This window comes from Chenopodium quinoa, unplaced genomic scaffold, assembly GCF_001683475.1.
Source record: "Chenopodium quinoa cultivar QQ74 unplaced genomic scaffold, ASM168347v1, whole genome shotgun sequence".
Lineage (NCBI taxonomy): Eukaryota > Viridiplantae > Streptophyta > Magnoliopsida > Caryophyllales > Amaranthaceae > Chenopodium > Chenopodium quinoa.
Genome location: NW_018743555.1, coordinates 15,723 through 35,604, shown reverse-complemented (window position 1 = coordinate 35,604; position 19,882 = coordinate 15,723). Strand labels below are relative to the sequence as shown.

General features: G+C 33.3%; 2 long non-coding RNA genes across 2 annotated transcripts; one reads left to right on the top strand and one right to left on the bottom strand.

Moving 5' to 3' along the window:
- Positions 1-13: 13 nt before the first annotated feature.
- Positions 14-1,441, top strand: LOC110740258. The gene is made up of 2 exons (XR_002514998.1): positions 14-482; positions 1,216-1,441. It is a non-coding gene; the product is annotated as an uncharacterized LOC110740258 (long non-coding RNA).
- A 5,778-nt stretch (positions 1,442-7,219) lies between these two features.
- LOC110740273 lies at positions 7,220-11,371 on the bottom strand. Its single transcript, XR_002515003.1, has 3 exons — positions 11,018-11,371; positions 9,879-10,043; positions 7,220-7,451 (listed from the first exon to the last, which is right to left on the bottom strand). It is a non-coding gene; the product is annotated as an uncharacterized LOC110740273 (long non-coding RNA).
- Positions 11,372-19,882: the final 8,511 nt, after the last annotated feature.

Below are 19,882 nucleotides of genomic sequence, written 5' to 3'. Positions count from 1 at the left end.
AACTAGATAAAAGGAAATTGTTGGGCACCTATTTGTGAGTGTAATGCAAAGGATTTGAGCAAAATTATATGAAATTGGATTGGTTATAAGAATTGATTGTGAAAAATTAAAGGTACTTTGAAACAAGCAAAAATACGAGAACATGTCCATAGTTTGCTTATTAGTCCAAAAAGACAACTAAAGTAACAACTACGTGAGTATAAAATATCAACACCCAAGTTAACAATGACCAAAAGAACTTATCTACTACCTTTAAAACTCGGATTTTCACATTGTTTAGCAAATGTAAACAGTGATTTCTCAAAGGAATAGTGACTTCCCGATTTTGCCCTTTTTTTTTAAAAAATGCCCTTCTGTCTTCTTCTTTTAATCCTTCTTCTGTATGCAATCATCTTATTTTTTCATTTCACTTGATATTACTTCTCCATATTGTTTTTTTTTTTGCTTTCTTCGCTATCGCCATTGTTGAAGCAGATTGCGAGGTAATTTTGTTTTGATTTTGGAATATAATTTGCGTTAATTGGGTTAATAATGTGAGATTTATTAGGTTTAGAATTTACTTTTTGATTTGATTTTTTGTATTTAGGTTTTTTTTAAAGACTTGCATGTGTACAATTTACTTTCTGATTTGAATTTTTGTTAAAGTTGAGTAAATTGAAGTAGGCAAAGTGAAATTAAAGGTAGAAGTAACTGATGATTGGGATGTTGCGATCACGGCGTTTACAGGTTCGAATATGTGTACGGAGTATGTCAATTTGGCGTTAAAAGGTGTGATTAATTAGGGTTAAAATTTGGGTGTATTTATTTGTTTTGATTTTGATTTGGCTTGAATTTGTTTGTGTTACTAATTTTTTTTTTTTTCCTTTCGTACATGCATTTAGATTGTTGAGGTCTGTTTTTTACCTTGAATTTGAACATCAATTTGAATGGTTATGTGTAGGAATGTCTTTTTTTTTCCTTAAATTTGTAAAACAATTAGGTTGATATTGTGAGAATAATCTGGTTTATGTGTTGGATGAATCGGGTTATTTTTCAGCATGCATTTAAGTTGCAACAACGTTGTTATTGATTTTATTGAAGTTTTTACAGTGTTAGAACATTTTTTGACTTGCTTGCATTAACTTTGAGATGTTAATGGTATGTTTGCTTCTTTAGGTTCTGTTATATAGTTTGATCAATTATGTTTGTTTTGATTTAATGTGGATGACACAATAGATGAGGAAGAAGAAGAAGAGAATAGTAAGAGAAGTATCCCATTACTCAATTAGTGACACTTGGAGTGTACTTCCATTTGAAAATGATAATATGAGTGGAAGTACACTACGAAGTGTCACTCATTAAGTCGTAGGGATGTCAATTGCCAAGAGCTACGAGTCAAGAGTGCAACATATTGTAATAATTAGATTTAAAATAAATTCAAATCAAATCAAATGCATTTTCATCTTGTGAATCCACATTCGAGCTACGAGTCAAGAGTGCAACCTATTGTAATAATCACATTTAAAATAAATTCATATCAAATCAAATTCATTTTCAGCATGTGAATCCACATTCTAAACTATAAATAATGCAAGTATCATTTGTAATAGACCCTTGAGCTAGAGTATTATTGTAGACACCTAAAAATGTCTCCCCAAAACTAAACCCGATGATGAACAACCTTTCACCGCCATTATTGATCGGGTTGAGTATTTAATCTTTAGAGTGCTTAAATCCATATTCAAATCCCAATACATTTAATAAACCAATCGAATTCCAATCCCACTTCCCCAAAACATAACTTATTTTCTTCTTTTCGTGCCTTTAAACCCAAAATAATTCATTTTGTGTCCTTAATAATTATTCATTTCGTGTCCTTTTTATAAAAACGTTTATTTCAGTTTATTTTGATCTTTAATATGGGTCCAATTATTGAAAATTTAAATTGTGCTGGAAAAGAGCTTTCCAACGATATATTATAAGCCCAAATCCGAGTTATAACGAATAAGTTATGACCAAAATATTAAACTGAGCCCAAACCGAACCTAAGCCCACCTTACCTACGACCCAATGATCATGTGGAGGGTCCAAAGGATTTAATACCATTATTAAACCAATCAGGATTAATTGGAAGCTTCTATAAGTTTCTAAAATATCTTAATTATCCTTTTTGAAAAGATAAAATTAAAGAGTCTGAAATTGAATAAAAATTTTCTTTTTAAAAGTTCTAATTCTATTCAAATTGAAAGACGTTCAAAGATAGACAAATATTATTTTCGTGCCTCATAACCTTTATCCAAATATTATATTTTTGGATAGCCCTTGAAATTATCTTTCCAATGATATATTATAATATCAATTATGAGCTATAAGGGAAAAGATATGAATAAAATATCAAACTCTATCCAAAAATGACACCGTCTCACTATTTTGGTCATATCTTTTATTCTAAAAAATATTTTAAATCTTATTTTAATTGGGTTATAAAGGAGACTTAAAGAGCTTTCCAACGATATCTTATTTATCTTATTCCGATTTTTAGATCAAAAGATATGATAAAAACAAAAACCGCAAAAACTGCAGTCTATCGAGTTTTATTCCGATTTAATTCGGATCTTATCTTGTTTTTTCGACCTTTCTTTTTTCTCTATAAATAAAGGTCATATCTCCCCTTTTTTCAATGATCAACAATCTTGATCATCAAATAATTCTCTTCTCCCTCTTTATCCTAAATACTAGCCACCCTATTCTCTCAAAATACTTCCCCTAAGCACTCTAAGGAGTCTATACAATACCCAAAGTTCTATACTTAAACCAAGGCGTGAAAGCTATATTTAACTGAGGTTTTGGACCAAATCAACTCTACTTTTTATTTAATTTAATTGTGTCAATTTGATTTATATTTTAATTGAAGTTACTAATAATTTATTCATGATATAGCAATTCAAGGAAACGCGAAAAGTGAGTAATTAATCACTTAATTACTCTTATTTTTATTCTTGTTGCAAGTATCATGATTAGGCTAATTTATGATTTGATTTGACTAACGATACTATAGTTAAGTTGTTTCCAATATTAATGTTTATTCTATTATTATTTACTGATCAACATATTGCATGTTAAAGGGAATATGTAATTGAAAATCACGTTTAATAAGATAATTTAGACGGCTGTTTTAGGTTTCTTTTTAATCTTGTTATTAATTCAAGTGATCACAAATATTTTAGAATTATGTGTTGCATTAATATTCAACCAATTTAGCCTAATGGTAGATTGAAGCGAATTAAATCTTTGTTTGCATGCGTTTGAGATTGCAGGAATCACTTTTGACTATAAGAATCGAATAAAGACCAATATGGGCGAATGTGACTCCATGACTCACTTCGTACCGTCATCCCCGATCCTCCTTTCGTGGTTCCGAACCATATGGAGTTAGTAATCTCATGGATTATGAATGGGGTGTAACCTTCACGGGTCAATCGTTGTCCCTTAATCGTGGTTGCCTCAAATGATCCGTGAACGGTTTACAAGTTACTTAAAAACTTGTTGGCGGCTCCCTACTTTCCTTGTCCCTAATCGTATTATATCAATTCCCACTTCCTAAGAGTGCCAAGCATATTCACAACATGCTTTAACGTAGGCGCACTTCAAACGACGCCTACAATTTGGCGACTCCACTGGGGAGGATTCTTGGTTATTTATCGATTTGAGTGATCAGTATTTAATTGAGATGAGTAGATGAGACTTGAAAGATTCTTAAATTTTATTCCTACGATTTAATTAGAGTTGTCATGCATATGAAATTTTAAGTCACCTATTTTTCCACAATAGTACGTGTTCTACGTATGTGGCTAGCCCGGGGGATTTAAGCTCTATCAACCCGAAAACGTTCATTACAAAAAGGGTTCATCCGAATTTTAAATCAATCCAAACCATGGAGTCGAGTTTGATTTCATCATGAACTCGCGGAGCCGCCCGTTGACATACACCCTCAACGGAGGCTTCCTTGCAAACGCGTCCAAACTCTTAACCATGGTACCCTTTGACACCCAAAAGCTTGACCATAGTGGAACATAGATCTTGACTTTAGGTTGCGAACTTCATTGCATCATGCTTGACAATGTGATATATGTGCATTTTTTTACTGTTTTTTTTTAATTATTTTTTTTCTCTTATTAAACGCTTTTTATTTTTTTAGAGTCGAGTCATAGATTTTTTTTTATTTGAGTCAAGTCGGATTTTTATTCTCGTATCCTGCACAAGAGTCAACTTGTTTTGGTCATAGCCAGAGTTCTTGAAAGAGTTACGTATCGTGCCACCTATGGATCTATAGCCCCGAGTTTTATCTTTCATTTGGAGTTAGTTTCGTCCAAATCAGAGTCAGAGATAAAAAGTTATAACTGATATACTACAGCCTATCCAGTTTAGGTGTCTTTTTAGCGTCAACTTTCTTTTTTTCTATTTTAATTTTTTACATATCTTTTCGTGTCAAGCTAGTCTTAGCCAAGTCCTTTAATCCGTGTCAACTCGTATAACATAGGATTATAGATTTTTATTTATTTATTTATTTACACCCATGAGTCCTAACTCTTCTAGAATTCTAATACTCTTCCTAGTTTCTTACGATTTTTGTGCTAACCTTAACATGTGTTCTTTGTCTTTGATTGTGGCTGATCTTATTTATGACTAACGATTGCCAATGGACCGTTTCTACTTAGTAAATAGTATAAACATTAAAATTGGACAAAATTAATCAAGTTAGTTTGTCTTGTAGTCTTCTGTGCTATTTGGTCATTGAGTCTTTTATTTTTCACAACGTCCTCATGTCTAGCCATGCGATCATACCACGAGTCTCAATAAACTCACCTAATCACACCTGTTGAGTCGTTGCACACACTTTATCTTCGAGTAATGCACTATATTGTTTATGGTCGTATATTAGGACCATGCATGCATCGTTTTCCGTCGTAATAGGAATGAGTGGAGTATTTCACATCAATTTTCGAAATTGTTTCATATAGACTCCTCCTTTCCAATCCGAGTATTGAGTGAATGCATTAACTAAGTTCATCCTTACACAGTACTTGAGTCTAAAATCACTAGGCAATAGTTGGAAGAATAAGGGGAACGTCACTCCTTCCTTCTTTCCTTCTAATCAAAGCATCAACAACAAGAAACTTTTTTCCTCACCAGGTGGCAAGAAGTTACTCATAAACAGCCATGAAGACAATTCACGATGGAAGCTTCTCACCAAGATTTCTTGTTTTCTTCTTCTTTTGTTTCAAACCCTTCCCCCTAAAAAGTCTAGCATAGGTTCTCCTTATCCATGTGTCTATGTGTCACATTTCTTACCTTCTTCATAAATGAGCATCTCTTTCTTACATTCGATCACGTAATTAGCAAAATAAAAAAAAATTACCGAACTAAATACAAGGTACACCAATGACTTGAGGCACCTTTGCAACCCTTCATTCCCTATTAACCATTCAATCACATATCCATTTCTTCATCAACCACTTTGAGCCTTGTCTAACGATTAAACTTATTTATTCAAGCCACATTCACTTAAACCTGGGATGGGAAGGTGTTCAATTTGTGTAACAGTCAGAAAGCAAGTTCAAATAATAATAAAAAAAAAGAATAAGTAAAAAAAAAAAAACAATGTCTAAGGGCAAGTGTTCCAATGTCTTTGATATGAACACGTCTCAAATTGCGTCTCTCATCGAGTGCTTGGTACCATGCCTGAGAAACATGAATGCTAAGTGAATGATGGACCGCATGATCTGATATTGCCCACATTGATTCAAACAAAAAAAAAATCAAAGCAAAAAAAATGTTGAAATAAAACTTGCAAAGTCCAATTCACAATTACACATCTTGGGGGCTTCTCACGGGTCTTAAGCCTTTTACCCCTTTCTTCTTTAAACCATCAATTTAACCATATTACAACCCTTGAAAGGCCTCTTTAAGGTGTACATACACTTGTGCAAAGTTCGGTTAGAGCTACGTTCGGCCTGATTCCTAACAGATACATAGGCAACCTCACATCGAGGTGCAACCACATTCATATTTATATCCATGCATGATCGAGTCAAAGAATATCCAATGCTTACCCCTACCCATCTAGAGCTAGACTTGGGGGCTTGAACCCACATCATTTAGCGTACCCAACCTAAAGAGTCATCATCTTTGACTCTTCTCACATATATTTCCATCACCATAACCCTTGCAGCCAGTCTTAATATCACATTCACACACTTCACTCACACATCCATATCCATATCGATCATCCTTCCCTGTAAGAACCCTTTATCATGAATTCTTGTTTCAAAACTATGCATGTTTCATCATCTTTCAAGACAACATTCATTAAAAGAAACATTGTATACTTGCTTAGCTTCCTGACCTGAGCAATGTTCATTGTTTCATGCATCGCATAATATGCTGAGCAACATTTATATATCAATGTTTTGTAATGATACAAAGCATATAGTCTTGATTTGTAATCATAAAAGCATATCGTGCCTAGCTTCTTGACCTAAGAAACGTTCATAATCACTTCATCTATATACGACTTACTTTCACTAGTGGAAAAAAGGTTATCCGTAACGGACAAAAAGGGCCCATCCGTAACGGGCAGCGTCCGTTACGTATGCGGCTGTTACGGATGGTCATTGATATTCGTAACGGGCACTGTCCGTTACGAATAACTCATTATTCGTTACTTACATTTCAAATGTCCGTTACGAATAACCCCTTATTCGTAACTGACATTTCAAATGTTCGTTACGAATAACCCCTTATTCGTATTTGACATTTCAAATGTCCGTTACGAATAATGGGTTATTCGTAACGGACATTCAGGTGCCCGTTACGAATAAGGCCTTTATTGTATTAAAATAAGTCCTTATTCGTAACGGGCACCTCAAACACCCGTTACGAATAAATGATTATGCGTAACTGACATTTGAAATGTCCGTTACGAATAAACAAATGTCAGTTACGAATAAAGTTTTATAGTATATAATTAAATACTTATTTGTAACGGGCAACAAAAATGCCCGTTACGAATAAGTAGTTATTTGTAACTGTCAACTCTCCTGCCCGTTACAAATAATCATTAAATTAAATTTTTTTTATTAAATTTTGGCAGCATGTATTTATATATAATTAATTTATATTAATTAAAACCTGTTATAATAAACCTATTCCTGTAAATAAACAATTATACCGAACAATCTTTCATAAAAATTAATATAGCGTAATATAAAAATTGAAGTAGTAATACATTACAAATAAAAACTTGTATAAATTTATCCAACACATACAACAACACTAATAATATTACTTTGTTCTACCTAAGCTAATAGTTAAGCATTCAATAAATATTTACTTCTAAAGTATTGCGCCCACTGTTCTCGAACCACATTCAACTCGTCAACATCATACGGGGCTGTCCTTTGACAAAAATCCTATTGAAAAAAAAAAACATATGAATGAGGTTACAAAATAAAAACAATCCATAATAAAAACAATCATTAGAATAAATGTGATGGTCCAAATTAAAGAAATAAAACTCAAAATATAGAAATAAAACACATAACAACCTTAATTAACTTATATTTTGATTTCTATAAATAGAAATCAATGAAAAGTGAACATTTACTTACTTTTGAGAGCGTATAGAGCCAAAAAGGCTTCAAAATTGCCTAATAGACTTCTATCTTTCTCATCTTTCATGTATTGGTCCCCAAACTAACACAATAAAACACATAACATCCTTAATTAACTTATATATTGATTTTTATGAATTGAAATAAATGAAACGTGAACATTTACTCACTTTTGGGAGCGTATAGAGCCAAAAAGGCTTCAAAATTGCCTAAGGGACTTCTATCTTTCCCATCTTTCATGTATTCGTCCAATTAACACAATAAAACACATAACATCCTTAATTAACTTATATTTTGATTTCTATGAATTGAAATGAATGAAACGTGAACATTTACTCACTTTTGGGAGCGTATAGAGCCAAAAAAGCTTCAAAATTGCCTAAGAGACTTCTATCGTTCTCATCTTTCATGTATTGGTCCAAATTAACACAATAAAACACATAACATCCTTAATTTAACTTATTTTTTGATTTCTATGTATTGAAATCAATGAAACGTGAACATTTACTCACTTTTGAGAGCGTATAGAGCCAAAAAGGCTTCAAAATTGCCTAAGGAACTTCTATCTTTCCCATCTTTCATTTATTCGTCCAAATTAACACAATAAAACACATAACATCCTTAATTAACTTATATTTTGATTTCTATGTATTGAAATCAAGAAATGTGACCATTTACTCACTTTTGGGAGCGTATAGAGCCATAAAGGCTTCAAAATTGCCTAAGAGACTTCTATCTTTCCCATCTTTCATGTATTGGTTCAAATTAACACAATATAACATATAACATCCTTAATTAACTTATATTTTTGTTTTTATGAATTGAAATCAATGAAAAGTTACCATTTACTCACTTTTGGGAGCGTATATAGCCAAAAATGCTTCATTTGCCTAAGGGACTTCTATCTTTCCCATCTATCATGTATTGTTCCAAATTAACACAATAAAACACATAACATCCTTAATTAACTTATATTTTGGTTTCTATGAATTGAAATCAATGAAAAGTGACCATTTACTTACTTTTGAGAGCGTATAGAGCCAAAAAGGCTTCAAAATTGCCTAAGGGACAGAAAGGTGCCAGTTACGAAATAAGTATTTATTTGTAACGGACACCTTACTTGTCCAATCAACAGAACTTCGTAAAAGCAAGACTAAATAATTATAACCAACTTCAATCTCATATTAACATTGATGAGTCTATCAATCTTTGACAATTTGTAAATTATAACTAACGTAATCTAATTGCTTAAATATAATTACCATGTGTCCAAATACCACTTTCAAAGATGAATAACATGAGTATATGTAAATGTACAGTTTATATCAACATAGTGCTCAAATGATCAAGCATTCATTCATTTTACCCACTAGATACATACCAAATCAGCAGTGGGAAAATTAAATATAAAGGGGAAAAAAGGTGATTCTAAAACTCCTAAATATAGCCTTAATTAACATATATTTCTGAACAAGAAGTTGAACCACTCAGTCCACCAAAAATCCTCTTCATCAAGAAAAAGGGTAACACGCATGCAAGGCATCAAGGGAATTGACTTTTGGTAACACTTTCCCTATCTTAAGCTTTCTACTGATGTGATAAGTAGAAGCAAGAGGTAGATGGTGCATATAAACCATTATGTAGGTCAAATTAGCCAAGCCCATTAAACAACTCAGGAAATTAGCAATAAACAGAAAAGGCCTGAAATGAACTCATCAGAACTGATTGGAACTGATCAGAACTGATCGAAACTGAAATTTCAAAACTGAAATTTCAGAACTGATCAGAACTGATCGAAACTGATCAAAACTGAAATTCCAAAACTGATCAGAACTGATCGGAACTGATCAGAACTAAAATTTCAGAATAGATCAGAACTGATCGGAACTGAAATTTCAGAACTGATCGGAACTGAAATTTCAGAACTGATTGAAACTAATCAGAACTGATCAAAAAAGACCCAGCTGCCTTTTCTTCTTTATCATACCCACTTGCACAAATTTTCTATAAGTTTGCTTATCTTATTAACATGCTCTGCCAATTTTCACAACTTCATCCAATAATCTAGAATGAAGTAGTCAATGATAACACACTAATATAATAACTCACCTAAATAGACTGCAACATATGGAAAGTCGATCATCAAAAATTCCACGAACCATGTCAAAAAAAGGAAAACGGAATGTTAACATAGTTATTGGCCATTTTCTGTAAGATCATGCTCACCAGTGTAGTTGATACAGCTCCACAGACGAGAGTTCTAGGCGACTGAGAGGATCCTTTAAGGCTTTGACAACACTTTCGCGTCCTAATCTTCATGGTAATGCAGCAAAGTTAGTTGCAACTGCTACATCCATCTTTGGATCTTTCTCTTTCCGCTCCTTAATAAATCTATCAAAGAACTTATTTTCATGAAATATCAAGATAGCAGACCAGAATCAACAGCTCTACATTTCAGACTTCAGAGGAGCTAAATGCAAACAAAGCAAAATCATTAACTTATCTCAACTGCAATGACATTAAAGCTATACATATTACAAATCCACTATTATCAAATCATCTATGGGACAATGAAGAGTTGATTATAATAAAACAGCCAAATATACTCAAAAAAAAGTTGAAGCATATAATTATGCTAAAAGCAACACCATGCATGTTAACCAAATAATGTTGTAAGGTATATGAATCACTTATGAGTGCTCAAAACAAGATATTTTAATTGACAATTAGAACGCATTGTCAAAAAGTCACAAACAAAATCTTGAAACCAGAATGCACATGTAATAATAATGCCTTAATCATGTTTAAGTTTACATCGAAGCCATTGTAATATTGTGGTTTTTGGGGATTAGATGAGTCACCCGGAACCCAACACGATTCTTAAGCAATAACCCATTCCACTACTCAAACCCTTAATTTCACAAGCTGCAAAACAACAACTCAAATCTAATCAATTTTAATTTTTCCACAAAATCCAACATAACACTTTTGACATTTTAATCTATCATATTCAACCAAAAACAAAGAATATATGATATTAGCTATAACGCCATGTATCCGTCACACTGCTTCTTGTTTAATCAAATCAACCAATTGAACACCAAATTAATCAATTAAACATTGAAACAATCAATAAAACAACGAAAAATCAAATGAACATCAAATTACGAATTTAAAAAGCAAGGATTCGATGAATTTTAGGCTTACATATTGAATTTATACAAGCAAAGGAAGAGTATAACACAAATTAAACGAATTCAAATGTTGAATTCAATTTCTTAACTGCAATTAAAGAAGATAAATTGCATTGAACTGAAACAAATTGGATTGAAAATTTAAATTAAGAAGGAGAGGAGAGAGAATACCTGGGTTCACAACTTTAATTTATGTATGCTTCAACTGGAGAATTGTCTTTGGTGATGTAGGGTTTCAGAGAAAAACAAGTATGTATTCGTATGTATTCATATCCAAGTTCCATTCACTTGATTTGGTAACGCATCGACAACCCTAAGAAGGGGAACAAGAAGAAGTAAAGTGAGTTTATAAATAAATAGAAAGAGAGAAAACGAAGCTTGAGCTGATAACTGAGCTGCTTCAATGGAGTTGCGGGAGTGAGGATGAGGACGACGGCCGAGCTGCTTCAACATTGGAGAGAGAAAGGGGAAATAATATTTTGAGAGAGAGAGTGAGAAAGGGGAAATTAAAAGTTAGGGTTTACTTTGAAACTTATTCGTAACGGGCAAGAGTTGTTGGTTACGATTACTTGGTTATTCATAACGGGCAATATTTGTTGGTTACGACTAGTTGGTTATTCGTAACGGGCAAGACTTGTTGGTTACGACTAGTTCGTTATTTGTAACGGACATTGAATTTTCCCGTTACAAATGATGTAATTTTAACGGGAAATCATATGCCCGTTACGAATAGCTTGTTACAAATAAGATTTTTTCCACTAGTGTTCCAAATCTAAGTGACGTTCAAGATCGCTTCTTTACACCATATATGATGCTTATCTCCATAACCTAAGTTCATTCATATATCGTGTCACATGATGTAATTGTCCTTAGCCTCTTGGCCTAAGAACATGCATCATGCATACACTATTTTCAAAACAAGCAATTCAATCCATACAATTCATTTCGTCTTGCTCAAGGAGGAAGTTCAAAACTTCTTCCCTTTTTCATTATTTTCTTCTAGGGAAGTTCAAAAACTTTTTCAAAATTTTTATCGAGGGAAGTTCGAAAATAAAAATTCATTTTTCACGTCTTTCTTTTTCTGGAGAAAGTCAGTACCTTACACTCGTCTCATGAAAAAAATGACGGAAAATTTTTGCTTTTGCATTTTCTGTTGCTTGTGTTTGCACACACCCACACCATATATACACACAACCACAAGTTATAAACATGTCATGTCAAGTCAAGCTTGGTAAAGTCAGTTGGTCAAGTCAATCATAGTCTATACGAGTCCATTGGTAAATTTTATTTTTCAGGTCTCAATTACAGCCCACGTCCGGGGACAAACGGACCATCTATAGCCCACGTTCGGGGATAAGCGAACCATTTATAGCCCACGTTCAGGGACAAGCGAACCAACTACAGCCTACGTTTGGGGACAATCGAACCACCATCATTTCATGGCGCAAGGTTCTCGATACACAGAGACTTGCAATCTTATTAGACAAGTTTTTCCTCAAGCATGAAAATTTTTTGGTCGTTGTCATCTCCCAAAGCGAAGAAGTCAGCGATTACATCATATGTCGACTTTCCTCAAGCATGAAAGTATCTCAACCGGTGGGTTTCTTCAAGCATAGAAAACTGCCAAAATCATATGTCGACTTTCCTCAAGCATGGAAAGTATTATCGGTGGGTTTCTTCAAGCATAGAAAATCATCAATTCATATGTCTACTTTCCTCAAGCATGGAAAGTACCATCCGGTAGATTTCTTCAAGCATAGAAAGCTACCAAACTCATTAGTCGACTTTCCTCAAGCATGGAAAGTATTTCAATGAAACGTCATCCGGTGGATTCCTTCAAGCATAGGAAGCTGCCAAACTCATTTGTCACCGATACACTGGTGTCAGATAAGCATTCTATCCCTTTACTCTTTTATCTGTGGAACTAACATATTTCTGCAGGTATCGGCGTAAACAGAGTGATTTAGGATCGCAGAACGTCTTAAATCATTCCCCGTCCTTATCGACTACTTTGACTATCGTTTTCGAAACTGACGTTTCTACAAACTCAATCAAAGTGGCGGCTTCTGTAGAAACCTAAAAATGTCTTCCCAAAACCAAACCCGATGATGAACAACCTTTCACTGCCATTATTGGCCGGGTTGAGTATTTAATCTTTAGAGTGCTTAAATCCATATTCATATCCCAATACATTTAATAAACCAATCAAATTTCTAACCATTTCCCCAAACCATAACTTATTTTCCTCTTTTCGTGCCTTTAAACCCAAAATAATTCATTTCGTGTCCTTTAAAATCATTCATTTCGTGTCCTTTTTATAAAAACGTTCATTTCAGTTTATTTTGATCTATAATCCGGGTCAAATGATTGAAAATTTGGATGGGGCTTGAAAAGAGATTTCCAACGATATATTATAAGCCCAAATCCAAGTTATAACGAATAAGTTATGACCAAAACATTAAATTGAGCCCAAACCGAACCTAAGCCCACCTTACCTACGACCCAATGATCATGTGGAGGGTCCAAAGGATTTAATACCATTAATAAACCAACTAGGATTAATTTGAAGCTTCTATAAGTTTCTAAAATATCTTAATTATCCATTTTGAAAAGATAAAACTAAAGAGTTTGAAATTGAATAAATTTTTTCTTTTTGAAAGTCCTAATTCTATTCAAATTGAAAGACGTTCAAAGATAGAAAGATATTATTTATGTGCCTCATATTTTTATCCAAATATTATATGGTTGGATGGCCCGTGAAATTATCTTTCCAATGATATATTATAATATCAATTCCGAGCTATAACGGAAAAGATATGAATAAAATATCAAACTCTATCCAAAACTGACACCGTCTTACTATTTCGACCATATCTTTTATTATACAAAATATTTTAATCTGATTCTAATTGGGTTAAAAATTATACTTTAAGAGCTTGAAGGGAAATATAGGTACTACGCAGCGGAAATAAACATGAATCATATTCATACAGTACCTAATCCCAAGATCTAATGCATAACACATAAAGAACATATAATCGTACCTTTGAAGCGTGATTCCACGTGCGATCGAGCAAGAACAATGGGAGATAAAGAACCTCAAGCGTGATTCCTCTACTTGGTCTACGGGCACAGATTAAGACCTCCACTAATGCTAGTTAGTTGCAATTGAACCCTTCAATTGACCTTCTATGGAGAAGTGCGAGCAACGAACCACCATAAACCACCACACGCGCCACCAAGGGTGGCCGGCTGTGAGTCCAAAGGGGAAGGAGAGGGAGCCGTGAATTAGAGAGGGAATAAGGGTTTTGGGATTGGTTGCCTTGATGTCAAAATTCACTGTGTGTGAATTATGACTGCTTGCTTGCAACCCTAGGCATGGATCTTATTTATAGATCTCATCTCTAAATAAGAGCCCATGTTAAAAGCCCAAAACTTATTTCCAATCTAACTATGCTAGCCCAATCCATTTCATGATTAGTTAATTGCTCATGAGGCCCATTAATGGGCCTCTAACTTGCTTAACCCAATACCCTTGTGTATGACCTCATAGGATCCATTCTAGCGGGCTTTGGACCATTTGACTAGCCCAAAGATCATCTCTCATAGTCTAGCAACAGATGATCACGCCCCAAGAGAACAAACTTATTATCTCCATAATAGTGATCCTTGATATATCTAGTAATTGCACTTATCGAAGACACAACTCCTTCAATCTCCCACTTGTTTGAGACAAGTGCGCAACTGCACAATATTCAAATTCCTTAAGTCAATGTGTGTCGATTTGATAATATGATTGCATCTCATGTCGTTATCATATTAGTCTACAAATCTTTTCTTGAAAACTGAGTGAGAATTACAAAACAAATGGTTACTATGTAATATATTTGAGCACGGCCATGCATTTTCTGAATTCTCCCTCTTCAAGGGGCCAAGACACATTCCTAATTAAATAGGTAGACTCTATCCAATCTTGTGGCAACCAAAGCTCCCACTCAACTTCTGAAATAACCGGGAAACACCCTTTATAATCTCTAGTTATGGGCAGATGTTTGAGTGTACCAGAGCCATAACATCCATTGAATGAAATCAATGTTCCACTCATGTCAAAGGAATCCACTAATATATACGAAAGCTCTATACTTGAACTTCAAAGTAGGTCTATAGTTCGATCATGCATCATTCATGCATATCCATGTGATTGATCGAGCTTCACTACGCTCCTATAGCCCATGAAACTGCGCTATCCAATCAATCTTACATGCTAGTCCATGAATTGAAATCATTTATGTCCAGTTTAATGAATCCGAACTAGGAACTTAAATTATGTATGAATTTAGTTCACCTATGGGGTTTCATTCACCAGGTCATCAACCTGATGAGCCCATCAATTCATAATTATTTTGGACATTTTATTTAATCTTGAAACCACGATTAAATAAGATTGAAACTTTGTTTCAATTGATAAACATAATTATGCAAATGAATGTATTACATATGTAACTTGTTTTTCTCCAAAAACAAATACAACTTCTAATTACATCATTTGCCTCAATCCAATTTCATTAGCATGTTTCTCATGCTTTGGAAATGGAAGGGGTTTAGTAAGTAGAGTTCATGAGACATTCTCATAAACATGAATTTTGCAATTTCTAAATTTTAATAATATTCATCTCCATACACTAAGAATCTTCTTTAATCCCTTTACTAGGAATTTTGGAATTTCTAATTTGTATCCCAACATCACATTGGATTTCGATTGAAACCTATTATCACTTGTTCTAAAAACACGTGAATCAAATAGAAGAGTATAGTTTATGGCATGCATGATGCATCCTTTGCGAATTGCATAAGGATCATCACTCAAAACCTTAGTCTCATCAACCTTTCTCAAAGTATTGAATCATTAAGCAATGTGCCATATTACATGGGATTGAAACTCCTTTCAATATAATGTTGAACCTTATAAGAATCTTATCAATATAAGCTTCATAACAAAACTCAAACATCCTTCGAAACCTATATCTATAGATCTTGAATCCTAAATGTACTCATCTTCTTCTTCAAGGTTTTTCATACAAAATGCAGTACCACCACTTGACTCTTCAAGCAATGAATAATTTGCTCTTTATACTAGACCAAGAAGACTTCATAGCTCCCACTAAACATCTTGTACACACAAGACACTTTCTTCATTTTACGAGAACATCAAACGATTTGATTTACTCACAAAATTAAGAACACTAACTCCATGATGCTATGCATCCCTAGGATTATTGGATCTTCAAACTTTTGATTGTATCATATACAAATTTTCTTTCATGAACAATTTCAAGAATGTGTTTTGAATTCCATCTACCAAATCTTATAAGGTAGTAATCACTAAAATATCTTTAATAGATCTTTGCAAGATGACTAATGTAAAGGTTTCATCGTAGTCATAGTCATACTATGAATTTGTTGAATCCTTTAACAAGTCTTTGCTTAGTTAGAAAAGAAAAAACCTTTCTTTCTTGTCTATTTTGCTTACAATGAGTCTTACTCAATTATGCAAATTATTCAAGTGTCATACACTTGCTTATAGACTTAGAATCTATTTCAGATTTCTTGGTTTTTTTTAAATCACTTGGAGTTATAACTTGTCAAATCATATTTATTACTTGCATTATCATCATGTTCCAAAATGAATATTTTAGAACTCTTAATCAATATGAAATCATATTTCTTTGACTAAGTTTTACATATGCTAGCCATCATTGTGGGTTTTGATGCAACAATTGAAACTTATACAACAACTTTGTTTAGTTTCAATGAGAAACGACAATTGAGGATGTGCACTTGGAATGTACTACCTTCGACACATGGTTATTATTCCCATTACACTTAATGAGACCACGCGTTGTCATTTGTAACATGAGGTGAGTCATGCTCATATTGTTGCTTTTATTCGATTACTTCTTGAATTTCTTCAAGATTTTCGAAATCATTTTTCTTGAACTCTTTCAAGGCTCTCGAACTTTTCGGGATTCTTGTACTCCCACTTGCCTTTTTCAGGAGACACTTTTAGCATAGGGTGAACCAATCATGATTTGAACCATGTTTGTTTGTTGCTTTTCTCAAACTCTTTTGAGATTTATACTAGCTACTCCCACTTGACCTTTTGGAACAATTTCCATAAGGGCATCTATTTGAGCAACAAACATTTTGTGCTAAGTATGATTTGTGTAGTAGTACCCCGTGCTCTGTGTAGGAATTGATCGTGCATTAAACGCTTTAATACAATATTTATTCCTTGCTTTGTAGAAAGACTTTATGAGAACTCTTCTTATCCATATCATATATGGAGTCTTTGCTACACTTGATTTGACATATATAGTTTGTTTAGTTTTGTAGCTTATCTTAAAAGTATATCCCTTGAACAATGGTTGGAAGATAGGTAATTTTCATCCATTATCAAAATATATCTTATATAGATTGATAGCTCCCTTCATAAACACTTCACAAGGTTTTCTTTCGGAGTTTGTCGTAAAATGATTTCACAACTCTTGGATGTTCATCAAGCTCTTGACTTAAATTCTCATTATTACGAGCATATCGCAATACTTTGAATGTGTTGCCAAGTATATGTCTTGACTTAAATTTTTACACAATCATATTGTAATGTAATCATTATCTTGTCAAGTTGATACTGAACTTCATACTGAACATTTTGAACTTTTCAAAATTTTCACTCTTATGCTTCAACTTAGCACATGTGATCATATCACAAATGAATTTTCATTGTCCATCTCTAGCCTTTGAACCTTTGGTTTTCTTTCATCGATACGTATTCGACCTGGAGTTCACATCATCATTTCTCTAAATGGTGATTTTGTCAAAATTTCAAATTAGAATGATAATTACATATATCAATGGATTCATAATCTAATGATATTGAAAGTTCATCCCTTTGGATCTTTCGCACGCAATGTTCATTTTTTGTTCGAATTATTTGACATTTTAGAGACAATTCATTTATAGAAATGGTTCAATTATTTCTATCATATAGAACTTTGAACCTATTTAGCAACTCAAAACACATTATGACTCAATGAAGCATAGAATAACATTTATTCCACGTTTTTGAATCTTCGATGCTTAGTCAGTACTAACATTGAATGGTGTTTTGATGATGGCAAGAATGAATAACATTTATTTAATTCTAGCCAATAACAAGGTAAGGCGAAAAATAGGTTCTACTCGTAAAGTTGCAACTTTTGCTTCCAAACTTGTAGATTCTACCTGTGAAGTAGTGTAGACACCCATTTGTCTCTCCCCAAAACCAAACCCAGTGATGATTACCTTTCACGTCGAATCATAATCAAATGAAGCGAAAGTGTGGAAAGGTCTAGTGTTGCGGATAGTTTTATTTCTTTTCTCTTCTCTCTGTTTTTGAAAACTTTATTTTAAGAAAACAGCCAATCCAGTTTGGTTGGTCCATGATATGGGTCCAATAGTAGTGCAGTTGGATGGAGCTTGCAAAGACCTTTCCAACGATATATTATAAGCCCAATTCCGATGAATATTGAGGAAGTTATGACCAGTTTACTAAACTGGGCCCGGTTTGAGCTTTATGTACGGCCCAATGATCTTGGGGAGGGCCTAATATGATTTATCATTCCTAATGCAATTAGGAATGGTTTTAGTCTTCTAGATTCTTCTAAAAGGTTCTTTTCATTCCTAATTCAATTAGCATTGATAAGTTGACTTTGTTGACTTTTCAGAGTTTTAATCAAAATCAAATATCATTTTCGAAGAAATTATATTATTTTATCCTCCAGTACGGTAAGCTTATCGGATTTTCGAAAACGTGTTAAAATCAAGCTTGGCGTCCAACCCCAGGCCTTGGCGCCTGGAACCAAGCTTGGCGCCTGGCGTTAAGGCTGGTGCCTAGCGCTAGCTAGCCAGGGTTGGCGCCAGCTCTGTTTCCTGAGCGTCAGACTCTATTTTGCTAATTTATCTTTTTTGGCTGATTTTCTCTATAAATATCATATTAAAAACTCCGTTTTCATTCATCATTCATCATCTACATCTATCATTCACCGATTTTCACCAATTCTCCTCATTTGCAAGTTTTCATCTACAATCATTAATTCTTTAGCATTCTTTTAATCTCTTTCCTAAATTTGGTTTTCTCATACAAAATTCCGCATTCACAAGATCTAGAAACACCTAGCCATATTCGAAGTTGCCTTCGCCCTAGACGTGAAAGGTTTTAATTTCTGAGGGTTTGGTCCCAAATCACTCTTTCAATTATTTAATTTAATTGTTTTGTTTATTATTTTCCTTGAAGTTACTAACGTGTGTATTTTTTTTATTAGAAAGAGGTATGAAGCATCAAAGTAAGTACTTTATTGATTTATTGATGTTATGATGTAGATATCATGTTTATATTGTTATTATGATATTCCTAGTATCATGTCTAGGGTAACTTTAATATTAAATATGATTGTTGCGATGCTTCCTATTCTCTTTCTAATATTTATGATTGTTAGTACCATGTTAGGGTTAAAGATTTGATTTTTATCGCTTAGTGACATGCTAGGGTTTGTTATTAATCTTGTTAGTATCATGCCTAGGATCTTGCTATGTTTATTATGCCTTAATATTAACATGAACATGATTATGATTATAATTGTCATGATTATTATTATTTTGATGATTATTATTTTTATGATGATTATTGTTATTCATGTTTATTCTAATGATGATTGATTATTTATTATGTTGCTTGATATTTATATTTATTGCTTGATCCCCTTTTATGCATGTTTAAAGGGAATTGGTACTTGCAATCACGCTTAATAAGATATTTAATAATCTTGTTTAGGGTTAATTGTGATTATAATTCAAGTGATTGCCGATAATATTTATTTGTGCATTATATTATATTCAACCAACATAGATTAAACAGGTTTAGGGTTAATCCTATTGAATGCATGTTAATTAAAAAGCGCACATGAATACGATCAGAATAAAGTAGAGGCCTATTATTAG